The 17,288-nt window shown below is 41.0% G+C and overlaps 1 protein-coding gene across 8 annotated transcripts in view; it reads right to left on the minus strand.

Annotated features, from left to right (window-relative positions):
* The window catches only part of CDK19 (cyclin dependent kinase 19), a 206,357-nt gene that overhangs the window by 63,738 nt on the left and 125,331 nt on the right, over window positions 1–17,288 (minus strand). The gene's annotated exons all lie outside the window — the stretch shown is intronic.

A 17,288-nucleotide genomic window follows, 5' to 3' on the forward strand; every position in this document is an offset into this window, starting at 1 on the left:
TAATTTTTTGAGGAACCACCATATAGGTCATTTTTGTAAAAAAAACTTTTTTTGTAGAGATAGAGTCTCACTATGTTGTCCAGGCTGGTCTCGAACTCCTGGCCTTAAGCAATCCTCCCACTTCAGCCTCCCAAAGTGCTGGGATTACAAGGTGTAAACCACTGTGCCTGGCCTAGGTCTCCTTTCCATATGTCATACAGATAGTTACTTCGTTGCTTCACAGATACTGTGTTTTTCCCAAGTAGAAGGTTTGTGGCAACCCTTCATCAACCAAGTCTACTGGCACCATTTTTCCAACAGCATGAAGCTCACTTAATGTCTCTGTGTCACATTTTGGTAATTCTTACAACATTTAAAACTTTTTCAGTATTATATCTGTTACAGTGATCTGTGATCAGTGATCTTTCATGTTACTATTGTAATTGTTTTGAAGCATCACAAATTGCCCACATAAGACGGCAAACTTAATCTATAAATGTTGTGTGTATTCTGATTGCCTCATCCACCAGCTGTTCCCCCATCTTTCTCCCTCTCTTCGGGCCTCTCTATTGTCTGAGAAACAGTAATATTGAAATCAGGCCAACTAATAAAACTACAATGGCCTCCAACTGTTCAAGTGAAAGGAAGAATCTCACATATCTCTTGCTTTAAATCAAAAGCTAGAATGATTGAGCTTACTGAGGAAGGCACACTGAAAGTTCAAACAGGCTGAAAGCTAGGCCTCTTGCACCAGTTAGCCAAGTTGTGAATGCAAAGAAAAAGTTCTTGAAGGAAATTAAAAGTTCTACTCTGTTGAACACACAAAGATAAGAAAGCAAAACAGCCTTATTGTGGATAGGGAGAAAGTTTTAGTGATCTGGATAGAAGATTAAACTAGCTGCAACATTACCTTAAGACAAAGCTGGCTGGGCGAGGTGGCTCACGCCTATAATCCCAGCACTTTGGGAGGCCAAAGTAGGTGGATCACGAGGTCAGGAGTTCAAGACCAGCCCGACCAACATGGTGAAACCCCGTCTCTACTAAAAATAGAAAAAATTAGCTGGGTGTAGTGGCAGGTACCTGTAATGCCAGCTACTCGAGAGGCTGAGGCAGGAGAATCACTTGAACCCAGGAGGCGGAGGTTGCAGTGAGCTGAGATTACGCCAGTGTACTCCAGCCCGGGCGACACAGCGAGACTCTGTCTCAAAAAAAAAAAAAAAAAAAAAGACAAAGCCTAATCCAGAACAAGGCCCTAATTCTCTTCAATGTATGAAGGCTGAGAGAGGTGGGGAAGCTGCAGAAGAAAAGGCTGAAGCTAACAGAGGTTGGTTCATGAGGCTTAAGGAGAGAAGTCACCTCTATAACATAAAAGTGCAAGGTGATACAGGAAGCTATCCAAAAGATCTAGCTAAGATCATTGATGAAGATGGCTACACTAAACAACAGATGTTCAATGTAGACAAAAGAGAATTCTATTGGAAACAGATGCCATGTAGGACTTTCATAGCTAGAGAGAAGTCAACGCCTGGTTTCAAAGCTTCAAAGGACAGGCTATCTTACTAGGGTTTAACACAACTGGTGATTTGAAGTTGAAGCCAATGCTCATTTACCATTCTGAAAATCCTAGGACCCTTAAGAATTATGCTAAATGGCCGGGTACAGTGGCTCACGCCTGTAATCCCAGCACTTTGAGAGGCCGAGGCAGGTGAATCACCTGAGGTCGGGAGTTCGAGACCAGCCTGACCAACATGGAGAAATCCTGCCTCTACGAAAAATACAAAACTAGCCGGCTGTGGTGGCACATGCCTGTAATCCCAGCTACTCAGGAGGCTGAGGCAGGAGAATCACTTGAACCTGGGAGGCGGAAGTTGTGGTGAGCCAAGATCGTGCCATTGCACTCCAGCCTGGGCAACAAGAATGAGACTCCATCTCAAAAACAACAACAACAAAAAAAGAATTATGCTAAATCTACTCTACCTGTGCTCCATAAATGTAACAACAAAGCCTAGATGACAGTGCATCTGTTGACAGCATGGCGTACCGAACATTTTAAGCCCACTATTCGGACTGACTACCTAGAAAAAAGATTCCTTTCAAAAGATTACTGCTCATTAACAATGCACCTGGTCACCCAAAAGCTCTGATTGAGATGTACAAGGAGATTAATGCTGCTTTCATGTTTGCTAACATAACATCCATTCTGCAGCCCGCGAATCAAGAAGCCATTTTGACTTCCAAGTCTTATTCTTTAACAAATACATTTCATGAAGCTATAGCTGCCATAGATTGTGATTTCTCGGATGGATCTGGGCAAAGTAAATTGAAAACCTTGCAGAGAGGATTCACCATTCTAGATGCCATTAAAAACATTCATTATTCCTTCAAGGAGGTCAAGGCATCAACATTAACAGGAATGTGGAAAAAGTTGATTTCAACCCTCATGGATAATTTTGAGGAGTTCAAGGTATCAGTGGAGGAAGTAAATGAGATGTGGTAGCAATAACAAGAGAACAACAATTAGAAGTAGAGCTTGAGGATTAACTGAATTGCTGCCATCTCATGATCAAACAGGTTTGGATAAGGAGCTGCTTCTTACGGATGGGCAAAGAAAGTGATTTCTTAAGACGGAATCTACTCCTGGTGAAGATGCTGTAAACACCACTGAAATAACAACAAATAATTTGGAATATTACATAAACTTAGTTGGTAAAGTAGTGGCAGGGTTTGAGAGGACTGACTCAAATTTTGAAAGAAGTTCTAATATGGGTAAAATGCTATCAAATAGCATTGCATGTTACAGAGAAATCTTTCAAGAAAGGAAGAGTTCATTGATGCAGCAAACTGTATTATTGTCTTATTTTAAGAAACTGCCACCCCAGCCTTCGGCAACCACCACTCTGATCAGTTAGCAGCCATCAATACTGAGGCAAGACCATCCACCAGCAAAAAGATTATGACTCACTGAAGGCTTAGATAATCATTAGCACCTTTTAGCAATAATGTATTTTTTAATTAAGATATATACATTTTTATACATAATGCTACTGGACACTTATAGCAGTGTATGTTTATACTGTAAACTATAGTATAATAAATATGACTTCACTGGGAAATGAAAAACTTTGAGTGACTTGCTTTATTACAATATTTGCTTTACTGCAGTGGTCTGGAACCAAACTTGCAATATCTCTAAAGTCTGCCTGTGTAAGAGGGAAAAGTGTAAAGTTTACAACTACATGCATTTACTAGAAATTCTTCCCTAATCCCCAAATTTGCATTTTCTAGAGCGTCAATATGCACTTTCTATTTCTGTGTACCTCTTATGCTTTTTCTACCCTATGGGTTTCTATAAGTCACTAAATATCAACATGAAGGCCGACTGAGGCAAAGAAATAGCAAACTAATGTTACCTATATCTATTTTGTTACTTCTTCTAATTCACCTTTCACTCTGCAGCCAGGAGTGATATTTCAAAAATCCTTACCTGATCATCTGTCACTATGAACAGGTCTAAGGAATCAAAGCAAGAGATGAGGCAAAGACCATATAAAAGGAGCCTTGTAAGCCATGCAGACGTGTCACCATTGGCCGGGCGCGGTGGCTCATGCCTGTAATCCCAGCACTTTGGGAGGCCAAGGCAGGTGGATCACGAGGTCAGGAGATCGAGACCATTCTGGCTAACATGGTGAAACCCCGTCTCTATTAAAAATACAAAAAAAATTAGCTGGGCGTGGTGGTGGGCACCTGTAGTCCCAGCTACTCCGGAGGCTGAGGCAGGAGAATGGCATGAACCTGGGAGGCGGAGCTTGCAGTGAGCCGAGATCGCCCCACTGCACTCCAGCCTGGGCAGCAGAGAGAGACTCTGTCTCAACATAAAAAAAAAAAAAAAAAGAAGAAGAAGAAAAAGTGTCACCATTGAGGTTCTCTAGTATCACTGGCAACATGGTAGGGTAAATGGGTCAGTGGAGAAGCCAGCTGTTAGAAAAGGTACCACCCTTTGATTACCTTCTGTACATGTTTCATGACTCTCAGATTTGGCCTCACTGAATTATATTAGAGTATCTTTCAATGTTTTAACTGTTTGCATCTCTCCCCTGCCCTCCTCCTGCATTAGACCATAAGGTTCTTGAAGACAAAGACAATTTTTACTTACTAACTTATTTATTTTGAGACAAGATCTCACTTTGTCTCCTAGGCTGGAGTACAGTGGTACGATCATAGCTCACTGCAGCCTCAAACTCCTGGGCTCAAGCCATCCTCCTGCCTTAGCTTCAGTAGCTGAGACTACAGGTGTGAGCCACCATGCCCAGCTGATTTTTTTATTTTTTTGTAGAAATGGGGTATCACTTTGTTGTCCAGGCTAGTCTTGAGCTTCTGGCTTCAAGTGATCCTCCTGCCTCGGCCTCCCAACATGTTAGGATTCCAGGTGTGAGCCACCACACTAGCCCAGAAAGACATTTTAAAATTTATTTCTATATTCCTAGGGACTAGCACAATGCCTGACACATTGAAAGAGCTCTTTAAGTGATCTCATCTAGTCTGCGGGCTTTAAATGTCACCCATATGCATTAACTCCCAAATGTTTACCTCTAGTCCACCCATCTCCCCTGAACACCAGCTATGTGTATCCAACTGCCTCAAGAGCTCCATTTGAATGTCTAAAAGCCAAAACTGAGGTTGCGCTCTCTACCTCCACTACCCTCTATTCCAGTACCTCCAGTACCTCTATTCCCACTGCTCTTCCCCCGCCTCAGTTAATAGCAACTCCATCATTGCAGTTATTCAGGCAAAAACCTCATCTACTTTAACTCTTTTCCCAAATATCTCCTCCTCAGTGAGTCTTCCCTAGTCTTTCTATTTAAAATCGTAACCACCATTCTGCACTTTATCTTTCTGCAAGTACTAACACTTTCAAACATACCATAACTCTATATCCCTTAACTACAATTCTAAAGAAACTGTAGAAAATCAAAAGCTTTCTAGTAACTCAGGTAGAAAAATTATTTGTAATTCAATAGAAAAAAATGCATTGTTAGGGGCACATCCTTTCAGTTACCTGATTCTGATTCTAGAGAAGCTATTTTACAACTCTGTACATTACACATAACTGATAATGATGCAGAATAATTCTCAACTATAAGCATACAAATTCTGTGCTGTCCGGTAGAGGTTCACTGACTTCCCTCCCCAATAGTGGAAGAAGCTGGTTTTGCCTCAATTTGCATATCCATTTCAATATTCCTGATCTGTACATGTACCTGTTTTAAAGTTTCTCCTTTGAATGGGCTATAATACCAGCTTGGTTCCTTCATTCAAAAAGTTAAATAAGCTGGATGTAGTGGCTCACACTTGTAATTCCAGCACTTTGGGAGGCCAAGGCAGGAGGACCACTTAAGGCCAGGAGTTTGAGACTAGTCTGGTCACACAGCAAGAGCCCTATCTCTACAAAAAAAAAAATTAAATTAAATTATCCAGGCATGGTGGTGCAGGCCTGTAGTCCCAGCTACTAGGGAGGCTGAGGTGCGAGGACTGCTTAAGCCCACGAGTTCAAGGCTGCAGTGAGTTATGATCGTACCACTGCCCTCCAGCCTGGGTGACAGAGTGAGACCCTGTCTCTTAAAAAAAAAAAAAAAAAAAAAAAGTCCAGGTACAGTGGCTCATGCCTGTAATCCCAGCACTTTGGGAGGCCAAAGAGGGCAGATCACCTGAGGTCACGAGTTTGAGACCAGACTGGCCAACATGGTGAAACACCATCTCTACTAAAATACAAAAATTAGCCAGGCGTGGTGGTGGGTGCCTATAATCCCAGCTACTCAGGAGGCCGAGGCAGGAGAATCCCTTGAACCTGGGAGGCGGAGGTTGCAGTGAGCCAAGATCACACCATTGCACTCCAGCCTGAGCAACAAGAGCAAAACTGTCTCTAAAAACATAAAAAAATTTTTTAAAGAAAGAAAGTTAAATAAAATCATTAAAATGTGTTCATCTTATACCTGTATAACAGTCATAATTTTACCTTTTTTGAAAACAATCATTTAATACTCATTGTACAGAAATATGTCACTTAAACTGACAAGAAGCTGTTTATTGTCTGACATGAAGCTATTAAATGGACATGAAACTGTTTATATGTTATTTATTATCTGTCTCTCTCCACTAACATATAAGCTCCATGAAGGCAAAGGTTTTGTTGACTTTATATCTCCAATGCATAAAATGGTACCTAGCACATAATAAGCATTCAATAAATATTTGTCAAATAAATTAAATCTACTGAACTTAACTGGTTCTTACTCACAAAATAACTAGTAATGGCCTGTAACCTAATAAAACTTTGCTACCCTTTCATAAGTTATTCTTTTTCAAAAGGTGTTTTAAATGATTTTGTTTTCAACAAATTGAATAGACAATATCTAAAATAATTATTCCAGGGACGCTAACCCTCCACAAGCTCCATTTACTTTAGGCTTAAAAAGGAAGACTTCTTTAAATTAGCACCTACTCTACCAGAAGAATAAGAGTGCTGGCTTGAGGTAAAGAGCAGCAACACAGCTCTGAATATCTCAGGATGGGATCTTTAACCTGGTGTATAATTCGAAGAGCAAAGGAGTGCTATGAGGGTGTTTCCTGAAAGGGCTGTGAGCACAATAAGTGCTACAAAATCCTAAAGAAAATAACACAAAGGAACAGGGGACACAGGGGAACACAAGTGAAGCAGATATTAACCTTATTAGTAGTTATGTCCAAGGCCAGTTTACTAAGAAAATGCTAGGCTCTAGATAAACATCACACAAGAGTGTATTCACTACCTCTATTTACTGAAAAAAACAAAGAAGTTAACTTTTCTACTGCTGTTTACTGAAAGAAACAAATGAACAACAACAGTAAACAACCTAAATGTTCAATAATAAGAAAACTGATAAGTAAATTATGGTAAATAGCCACATATTGTAGCCTCAAATATATATACTAAAATATTTTAATTACTCGAGGAAAGACTATAACGTTGTGATATAATGTAAAAGGACCACAGGCTGGGTGCAGTGGCTCACACCTGTTATCCCAGCACTTTGGGAGGCCAAGGTGGACAGATCACTTGAAGCCAGGAGCTCGAGGCCAGCCTGGACAACATGGCAAAACCCCGTCTCTACTAAAAATACAAAAATTAGCCACATGTGGTGGTATATGCCTGTAATCCCAGCTACTCAGGAGGCTGAGGCAGGAGAATCACTTGAACCTGGGAAGCAGAGGTTGCAGTGAGCAGAGATCGTCCCACTGCACTCCAGCCTGGGCAACAGAGTGAGACTCTGTCTCAAAATAAATAAATAAATAAAATAAAATATAAAGAGATATAAATAACAGAAAATGGGCTGGGCGTGGTGGCTCACACCAGCAGTCTGGGAGGCCGAAGCAGGCAGATCACTTGATGTCTTGAGGTCAGGAGTTCAAGACTGGCCTGGCCAACACGATGAAACCCCATCTCTACTAAAAATACAAAAATCAGCCGAGTGTGGTACCACACGCCTGTAGTCCCAGCTACTCGAGAGACTAAGGCAGGACAATCGCTTGAACCCGGGAGACAGAGGTTGCAGTGAGCCAAGATCGCACCACTGCACTTCAGCCTGGGCGCCAGAGTGAGACTCTGTCTCAAAAAAACAAAAAACAAACAGAAATATGCCAAAACATTAACAATAGTTATTTCTGGGTGTGAGATTATGCATAATTTATATTTCTATTTTTTCTATTTTACAAGTTTTCTTCAATGAGCATTACTCTTATAATTTAAAAACAAATACATACACACACCAAAAGACAGAACTTTCCAGAAATCCACCTACCAAAATAAGACACTATCATACTATCTCAGCTTCTTTTTACGTGGTTATCTGAGAAGGGACACAGTGAAAGAAGGAGATGGCCATACTTGTACTTTCCCCATCTCTTGGCAAAATCAGATTTTACCAACGGACTTTAATCTCTTGTCTAACAAATGTTTGTTCAACATGACATCATACAACTACAAATATGTGTAATCATACTTAAACAGCAATTAAGTAGACCATTATTTTCCTGTGTCTCATATTATATGATAACATCTTCCATGCCAGATACTCACAGCATAGTAACATGATCCCACTGGAGCCTAATGAAGAATGTTCAATGAACATGCCAATATTTTATCTGAGCTCCTTTCAAAGCATGTAAGTAGCTATTTTTAAAGTGTCCACTTTTCACTGTCCTAAATGTAAAATAATCTACAGTTAGAATTCTAAACTTTCTCTAGATCCTGACTCAATTTAGAGTCTGTACTAGACTAAAAATTCCAGAATCCATTCGTATTTTTATCTATACATCTTTCTTCCCTTTTCACTTTCTGTTCTCCAAGTCTATGATGCCCCCATGGGTCCCTGACTCCTTTTTCAAGGGTATTCTGAATGGAAAGATCCTCTTATACTTCAATTACTCACTTATCTCAAAGTAAATCCAATTTTCTATTCTTTTTTGATCTCTTTTAAGTAACAGTGTGATTCATTTGACCATCAATCTTTCCCCTCGGTGAGAACAGTATCACCGACTTTATTTTAGAAAGCACTGAGTATCATTTTTTAAAATGTCTTAACACCTCTTTCCCCTTCCCAAAGAACTGAAGGTAAATGAAGTAGTGTGTTTTATGGCAAATAGGAGATTTGCCTAATTCCAAAATGTTCCAATACTCCTAAAACTGTAATTTAAGAATTAGTATTTGAAAGTTGACACTTTCACACCTACGACAGGCCTTTTGGAAGCTGCTCTTTATAAACACATGAGATTCATCATAACCTTCCAGCAGGTGGCACTCATACTCTGAAAAGGGGTCTGTACAGACTAACACAGCTCTGGTTCAAGGTGGCCCTAAATCTTCTGCTTCATTTTACTTCAGTGACACTTCCTGGTTACCAGTCATAAGCTCCAGGGAGGTCAATGTTCCCTATTGCCACCCAGTTGAAATGACAGTGAGGCAGTAAGTAAAATGCAAAAAATATAGGTTTTAGAATCAGAGGCTGAGTTGGAATCCTGTCTTACTAGCAGCAGTTAAGACATAAGGCAAGTTGCTTAACTCTTCTGAATCTCATAGAAGAAGAAGATGTCTACTTACAAACATAAACAGTTTCCACAAAGAATAAATTAATATAAATAGATTAAATACATAGCACAGTGGGCCAGGCACGGTAGCTCACACCTCTAATCCTGGCACTCTGGGAGGCCAAGGCAGGTGGATCACCTGAGGTCAGGAGTTCGAGACCAGCCTGGCCAATATGGTGAAACCCAATCTCTACTAAAAATACAAAAATTAGCCAGGCATGGTGGTGGGCGCCTGTAGACCCAGCTACTCGGGAGGCTGAGGCAGGAGAATCACTTGAACCCAGGAGGCGGAGGTTGCAGTGAGTCAAGATGGTGCCACTGCACTCCAGCCTGGGCAACAGAGCAAGACTGTCTCCAAAAAAAAAAAAAAAAAAGTACATAGCACAATGCTTGGAACAAATTAAGCATTTGACAAATTATAGCTTTTATTATCATTTTTAACCACCACTATTTGCAAGAATGTTATGAAGAGTAAATCAGATAATCCACGTAGAATGCCTGGCATTGTTCTTGATAAACAGTGGCTGTTGTCATTGTTGTACTTAAGTGAAAATTTCAATGCTAACCACTCCGGTTAGCTTTGACATCAGAGATACTTAGTGAGTGAGGCTGAGTTGGAAAATGCCACAGCATTTCCTTGCCAAAGTCCATGAAACACCCACTTAGTAGTTTCTATAATAATAAAATGGCTATATGAAAGTTATTTCCCTTCCCATTTTTCAACAATCTGGTTTCATTTTCTCTCTGACTTTTAAATTCTGCATGTACTTGGTCTAAGAGAGATATCTGAAACCAAGCAAGCTTTGCGATAAATAAGAAATTCACATCTCCTTGACTATGAGAGCATACCTATTCTTTTTTAGTGTAAGTATTTAATCTTTTTTTTTTTTTTTTTTTTGGAGACAGAGTCTCACTCTGTTGCCAGGCTGGAGTACAGTGGCGTGATCTCAGCTCACTGCAACCTCCACTTCCCGGGTTGAAGTGATTCTCCTGCCTCAGCCTCCCGAGTAGCTGGGATCACAGACACATGCCACCATGTCTAGCTAATTTTTTGTATTTTTTTTTTTTTTTTTAGTGGAGATGGGGTTTCACCATGTTGGCCAGGCTAGTCTCAAATTCCTGACCTCAGGTGATCCACCTGCCTCAGCCTCCCAAAGTGCCGAGAATACAGGCGTGAGCCACCATGCCCAGCCTTAATCTTTTATTAACATATCCCACATGAGAAAATTGGATATACTTCTTATAAATCAAGGGCACTCTGAATATACACAATTTAAATATGAAAAATGAAACAGATACAAACTAAAACAAAGAGTTTACAAAGTAAAATCTTAATTACCTGGAATTCTGAGGGGTATTCTAACTCATTTACTGATTCATTAAGTAAACTTTTGCTTGCAACCCTCCTTGTCAAAAACCTTCCTACCTTGACAATTAAACAAAATGAAATTTGCATTTGACTCTATGTAGTCTTCTTTATTTATTTTTGTTGTTGTTGTTGATTTTGCATTGCTATAAGACCCTAGGCAGTCTTTCAGTCCCTTGGGATTTCGATAATCAACTACTAACAAATGTTTATGTCCTTCTTATTTATCCTTTTCTCTCCCTGAAATAGAATGGTCGGGTGGGGGGGGTGGGGAATAAGGGGTAGGGGACGTGGGTGAAACTAACCTAAAATTCCTTATTTAGATTCTGGCTTAAAAGAAAAAAGTATCGACTTATTCTCCAAATTCTGTCCCTAGTTTTCTTGTCCTTCTCCCTTCCACAGTTTTTCTTAACATCTTACCCATGGACCTGAGCTTTAGCTGCTCCTTCTATGGAGAATCCCAAATCTCAGTCTCTAGCCCTAATGTCACTTCTAAACTGACATCAATTTCCCAAGATGCATCATACAATACAACCAAGAGAATATCCCACTGTAACTCAAAATCCACAGATCCAAAACTGAGTATCACTTGCCCAACTTTACCTCCTAGTGTGTTCACTATACCTGCAATGATGCCAACATTTCCCAATCATCAAGGCAGGCTGAAAACCTTATCATCAGCTGGGCACAGTGGCTCACACCTGTAATCCCAGCACTTTGGGAGGCTGAGGCAGGTGGATCACCTGAGGTCAGGAGTTAGAGACCAGGCTGGCCAACATGGCGAAACCCCATCTCTACTAAAAATACAAAAATTACCAGGCATGGTGGCTTGTGCCTGTAGTCCCAGCTACCCAAGAGGCTGAGGCAGGAGAATCTCTTGAACCTAGGAGGCAGAGGTTGCAGTGAGCCAAGATTGTGCCACTGCATTCCAGCCTGGGCGACACAGCGAAACTCTGTCTCAAAAAAAAGAAAAGAAAACCTTATAACCAGTGTTCACTCACCAAGTGCTACATACTCTGCTTCTTAAATATCATTCATTAATTCTCACCTTAATAATTAAAATAAACCCTTAACTAGTATATACACAGGTGCTCTTCTCTCCGCCTAGAAAGGTACAGAAACATATTTCCTATCTTCTTTGCCTGATAAATGCCTACTTACTTTTTAGAAAGAACTCATTTATCACTTCTTCTAAGAGGCCTTCCCTGAAATTCTTCTTCTGAAGTGTCTCTTCTATGTTCCCATCCATACTGAATTACCCTTAACACACTGCTAATTAAATAAAGTTATGACATAGTATAATTGTCTCCCCCTAACTGATTGTAAGATGCAGGGACTGTGTCTTCCATCTATACATTTCCATTGTCTTGCACAAGCCAAACACATGTAGATTTTCAACAAATGTTGGCTAAGTGATAATCCATCTCCTATCTCTTCTAATATACTCTATGCATTGACATCAGAATATCTTCCTAAGATAAAAAGTCTGATAAATTGTTAACTCTCCTACTTCGAAATTTTAGATGGCTTCAAAGTTAAAACTCCTAAATAGACCATTCAAAGCTATTCACCCCAAAGGTTAAAACTATTTTTCCTGTAAATAATTTCTTTTGGAGGACCTGAGGCTCAAGCTAAAACTATACTGTAAAGATTTTAACCAAAAATATGGCAGGTGACTAAGATCAAGTTAAGGACAAGTGGGCTTTCCCCTGCAAAAGGGAGTATCGTAACTGGCATATGTATGGCCTTTACCTTCAGGATGCTCCATATGCAATCATCATGAATTGGCTTCTAAGTCGTCACTGCACAGAATTCTGCCCATTACGTCCCATGAAGCCTTGCCCTGGGACATGGGAATGAGGCAGAAGCATGATGGAAAATACCCAACAGATAGCAATGGGAAAAAAAAGTCTAAAAATCTACCATTAGAAAACATTTGAGTGCCAAGCATATTTGAGGCACTGAGAGCCTTGGGGACTTTACAGCCTAAAAGGAACTGAAGAGGAGACAAAATGGACAATTTTTAAATTACAGTTACGGTGAGGCTATTAAGGAAAAATACAGAGTGCATATGTAGGAAACCTAACCTAGTCACGAAAGTCAGAAAAGATGCTCCTTAGGAAGTGTGCCTTATTGGAAAGAAGAGGAAATTGAGAATTTGAGCATTAATCAGCAGAAATGAGTGCTGGCAGTTATTTTCATTATATCATGAATACACAGACACTAAAAGAACTCCTTAACTATTCATCTTCTGGGTGCAAACATCAGATAAAATCCCTACTTTATTCTAAATTTGCTATGGCAGATTTCCATCACTACATGATAGTGTGTATCTCTTATCTTTCCATATGAATATTAATAAAATCATCTAGCACAGGACCTAACACAAAGTAGACACTCAAGAAATTTTAGATGAGTAAATGAAAGTAACAGTACATGAATTGGTTTTCAAACACGTTGGTTAAATGAAATTTATTCCATATTGAGAAAATATTATTTTCAAAACTGCCATTATCAAGCACCTACAAAAATATTCAAAAAAAATTAGATTTCTCAAGGAAATAATCATAGGTTTGAAAAATAATCTGAAATTGACATTTGATCAATTAAGCATAATAAAGTGTAATTTTATCCTATGTGGCCATAGTAAACCTTAGTTTTATGTCAGTGCAAACTTGGGCTATTTGGTTTTACACCTAACCCATATCTTTATAACTTACACTTCTAAAATACATAGTTTCGGCCAGGTGCGGTGGCTCGTGCCTGTAATCCCAGCACTTTGGGAGGCCAAGGCAGGAGGATTGCTTGAGCCCAGGCATTCAAGACCAGCCTGGGAAACATGGTGAGACCTCATATCTACATTTAAAATTAATTAATTAAAAATAAAATATATAGTTTGCATTTTCTGCTTTTACTAAACAAGCTATCAGGTAAAGCCCCCTAGAATTCATACCTTTCTCTACCTCCCAGATGGCACTGGCTGAGGATCTGAAGGGAGAGGAGGAGGTCAGCTTTCTGATGGAACTTACCTAACACATGTTGAAAGTTCCACTTTTCAGGACATTGGGCATTATCAGTGGTCAGACACCCCACCCCAGACACAAGAAATGGTACTAACTTTAACAAATTACAGCCAAGGGTTTTAACTATTAATGGCTAAATTACCAGTACCAATGATTCAATGTATTTTAGATCACTATGCTTCTAGAGAAGATAAACACAGTGAAGTCAAGGCTCAGACAAATTATCCATTTGTAGTTCCTGAAGACCTCACAGGAATTTTAACAGTAGTAATAAGGAAAGCAGGTAAATGATCTGACCCAAATACAGTCCAGGAAATAGTTACTGTATTGTTTCCATTAAACAAAAATGCCACTTCCTTCCCACTCTGCTAAGAAAACTGGGTACGTGTTATGAGAAAACACAGAGGGGGATGAGCTTCCACAATGAAATAAATGATTTCTTTTATCCTAAGCATTTACTAATTTTAATCAATAAATCCTAAAAATGGTATTTCCACTAAGAGTGACAACTTTAATTTTTTAAAAGAGCTATATTATTACATGTGTGGCTTTTATGAAAATGTTAAACAATGACTAGAAAAAGAATCTAGAAATCACTAAATTATAATAATGAAGAATAAGTAACACCATAACTTTCGATAATTTTGTGTTTTGCAGTGCACATAAGGACAACATTAATCTGAAAGTAAGCTTTCCTTGAATTTCTAAGCTTTGATATTTACTGTCTATTCAAAGCTGCTTGAAAATAAATTATGTACATATTTTTTGCAGGGAGGGGTCAAATCTCACATACACTCTCCTCTCTGAAATGTTCTCCAGCGTAAGTTCTGGTCACATACTTCCATACACTTCAAACAAACACCCACAACGGGGAAAGGTTCTTTTAAATAAAATACACAGGGAAGGCCGGGCATGGTGGCTCATGCCTGTAATCCCAGCACTTTGGGAGGCCAAGGTGGGCAGATCACTTGAGGTCAGGAGTCCGAGACCAGCCTGGCTAACATGGCGAAACCTCATCTCTACTAAAAATAAAAAAATTAGCCGGGCGTGAATCACCTGAACCTGGGAGCCGGAGTCGTGCCACTGTACTCCAGCCTGGGCAACAGAGCAAGACTCCATGTCCAAAAAGACAAAAAACTATATATATATATATATATATATATATATATATAAAATGCAGGGAAGTTTTTTTTCCCAAGATGGCAGATTGGAGGCAGTGTTAGCATGCCTCTCCCACTAGGAAAGACAAAATAGTGTGTAGAGACTCACTCTGGGAACTTTTTTCTGAGAAGCAACGCAGGAACTTAGGAAACCTGAAAAAATCCACAGACCCTTTGAAAGAAGTGTCAGGCTGCAGCCTACACTGTGAACCAGGCAAAAAACTGTAAGTCTCCTGAGTGTGAGAAGGGGAGAGACTGCCTCCAAGATATACATCCCCACCAGGGAACCTGGAAATCCAGGCCACAGAGAAGGGCCTTAACCCCACCCAGCACAGGAGCTGATTTAGGGAGTGGTGAGGAATAGAAAGGTAGGAGCAGCAGTGGGAAGAGCCTTGCATGCATTCTCCAATGCAGACTGAGGGAAGCCATTCTACCTCACAGGGGACCTCGTGGAAGTCGGCCAGCTAACTCAGGCAGTGGCTGCTGGTTGAAAGAAGCCCTCAGCTGAATTTCACAATATAACCTCAAGTGGGGACAAACTCCCTTGGCCAGAACTAGGCGACGAGTGGGAAGTGTGCTGCAGCCATGAGTGCAGGAGCTGGGTGCCCTAGCTTTGCCAGCAGACTGGGAGGGGCAGTTGCTATCTCCAGGTAAGGCTTATACCCTGGGGCAGTTTTGAGTTCTGAGCATACACAGCCTGAACTTAGCTCATTACTGCTAGCAGAATATGGTAGGTGTCAGATCTGCCTTGCCAAGTGCATGGGAACTGGGTGGGGCTTACTGCCGCATACTACTCCCCACTCCCTGCATGAACTCTTCTGTGCAGCAGAGGCAGCTATGTTCCTCTCTGGAACATTACCCCAGAGGCCAGAGAACCACCTCCTGACTCCCACAGAGGCCACTGCTTTCCCTGCATGCAGGGAATCAGACCACAGACCTACCTGACTGAGCCCCCACCTGGCTTTGCCCCTCCACCCACCCTGGTAGCTTAACACAAAAGACAAAAAACTTCTGGGAGCTTTTTGGCCCCACCCATCACCTGAGAAATCAGAGTACCTCCCCTGGGTAACACAAGGCAAGTAAAAATCCCACCACTACTACCACAGGTGGTGCTCTCTTGCAAGCGTCACTTCCTGGCTAGAGGCCAATCAACACAGTCCATTAAAGCATCTCCAGGTAGAATAACATTGACATTGTGGCCAGGAAGGAAAAAACTTGTGCATCACCACTGCCTGTGCCACTCTGCCTAACCAGGAGGTCCTGAATCTGCCCACATGACAGGTTCATTACTATTACAATCAGCATTTGAGAAAGCCAACATACTAAGGCTATCTGTATCTAAGGAATCTCAAGAGTCTGCGTCACTCCCCGGCCACCCTCATCAGACTTGGTGCTGGTACCCACTGCTGAAAGACTTGAGGACAGGTCACATCACTGGATTATTTGCAGACATTCTGCAGCACCAGCCTGGAGTGTGGCAGCCCCACTGGGCAGCTAGACCCACAGGAGCAACAGCATTCACAGTAATCTGGCTCTCAGGGACTCCTACTCCCAGGGGAAGGGGAAGTGCACCATATCAAAGGAACATCCCGTGGGACAAAATCATTGCGACAGCAGGCTTTGAGTCCCAGATCTTTCCACTAGTGGTAAATTTCTTTCAGCAGAGGCATAGTTGCAGTGCTGGGCTCAGTGGGGAAAGTCTGCAGCTCTACCCCAACAGTCAGGTGGCCCTGGTGCTCAAGAAGGGTCTTGGAGAAGGGGACTTCTATTCCCCCTCGTTCAACACTGCAGACAGTTAGGGCTTCTCCCACAGGAGCTCAGTATGTGTGCACCTATAGACAGCCTTTCTGGAACACTTCATGGTGACTGCATCCCCACAGGAGGAGTATCCGCCAGGTTCAGGCTTGCATAAGAGGTAGAGTCACAACTCCTCTCTACTCAGAACATCAACATTCCTGCAGATGAAGAAGCGCCCATCTGATAAATAGCCGGACTACTGGGTCAGAAGTGGGTCTAGGAGATAGACAGCTTCCCTGCTGACCTGGCAGGGGAGCTGAGATGGCTCCCACCTTTCCCCCGTAAGACCTCAGTGCATTCCACTGAAAGCTTCCCCAGCCACCTCTGTCAAGGCTGTGACTTCTGCCCATCATTGGCTATTGCATTTACCCAACTGCTTAAGCACAATGGGTTTCTACCCAAGGACACCTCCCCTACTGGCCTGAAGCTTAAAATAGTCACCCTAGTAAATAAAATACTGGGGAAAAAATAAATAAGTAAGTCCATACCACAAAGGAATAAGATAAGCTTCAAGAGACCACTGCCATTCCAACCCTATAGGAGACAATGAATTTGCTCACACACTGAGCACATTGCTACTACAACCAGCATCTGAGACAGTCATCAAAGACTCTCTATAACGACGGAACTCATATAGAGTCATCACCCCTGAAAATACCAAAAGCCAAATTAGGCTACAATAAACTATAAACATTAAAGTCACATCCTTAAGGAAGGGAAAAAGAAATTTTATAAAAAGTCAAATAAAAAATAAATTCAAGAATAATTAGCAAAGATAGTTTACCCAAATGACAAGGAACCAGAAAAATAATTCTGGTAATATGATAAAACAGAGCTCAACAA

The sequence above is a fragment of the Gorilla gorilla genome, chromosome 5 (assembly GCF_029281585.2).
Source record: "Gorilla gorilla gorilla isolate KB3781 chromosome 5, NHGRI_mGorGor1-v2.1_pri, whole genome shotgun sequence".
NCBI lineage: Eukaryota > Metazoa > Chordata > Mammalia > Primates > Hominidae > Gorilla > Gorilla gorilla.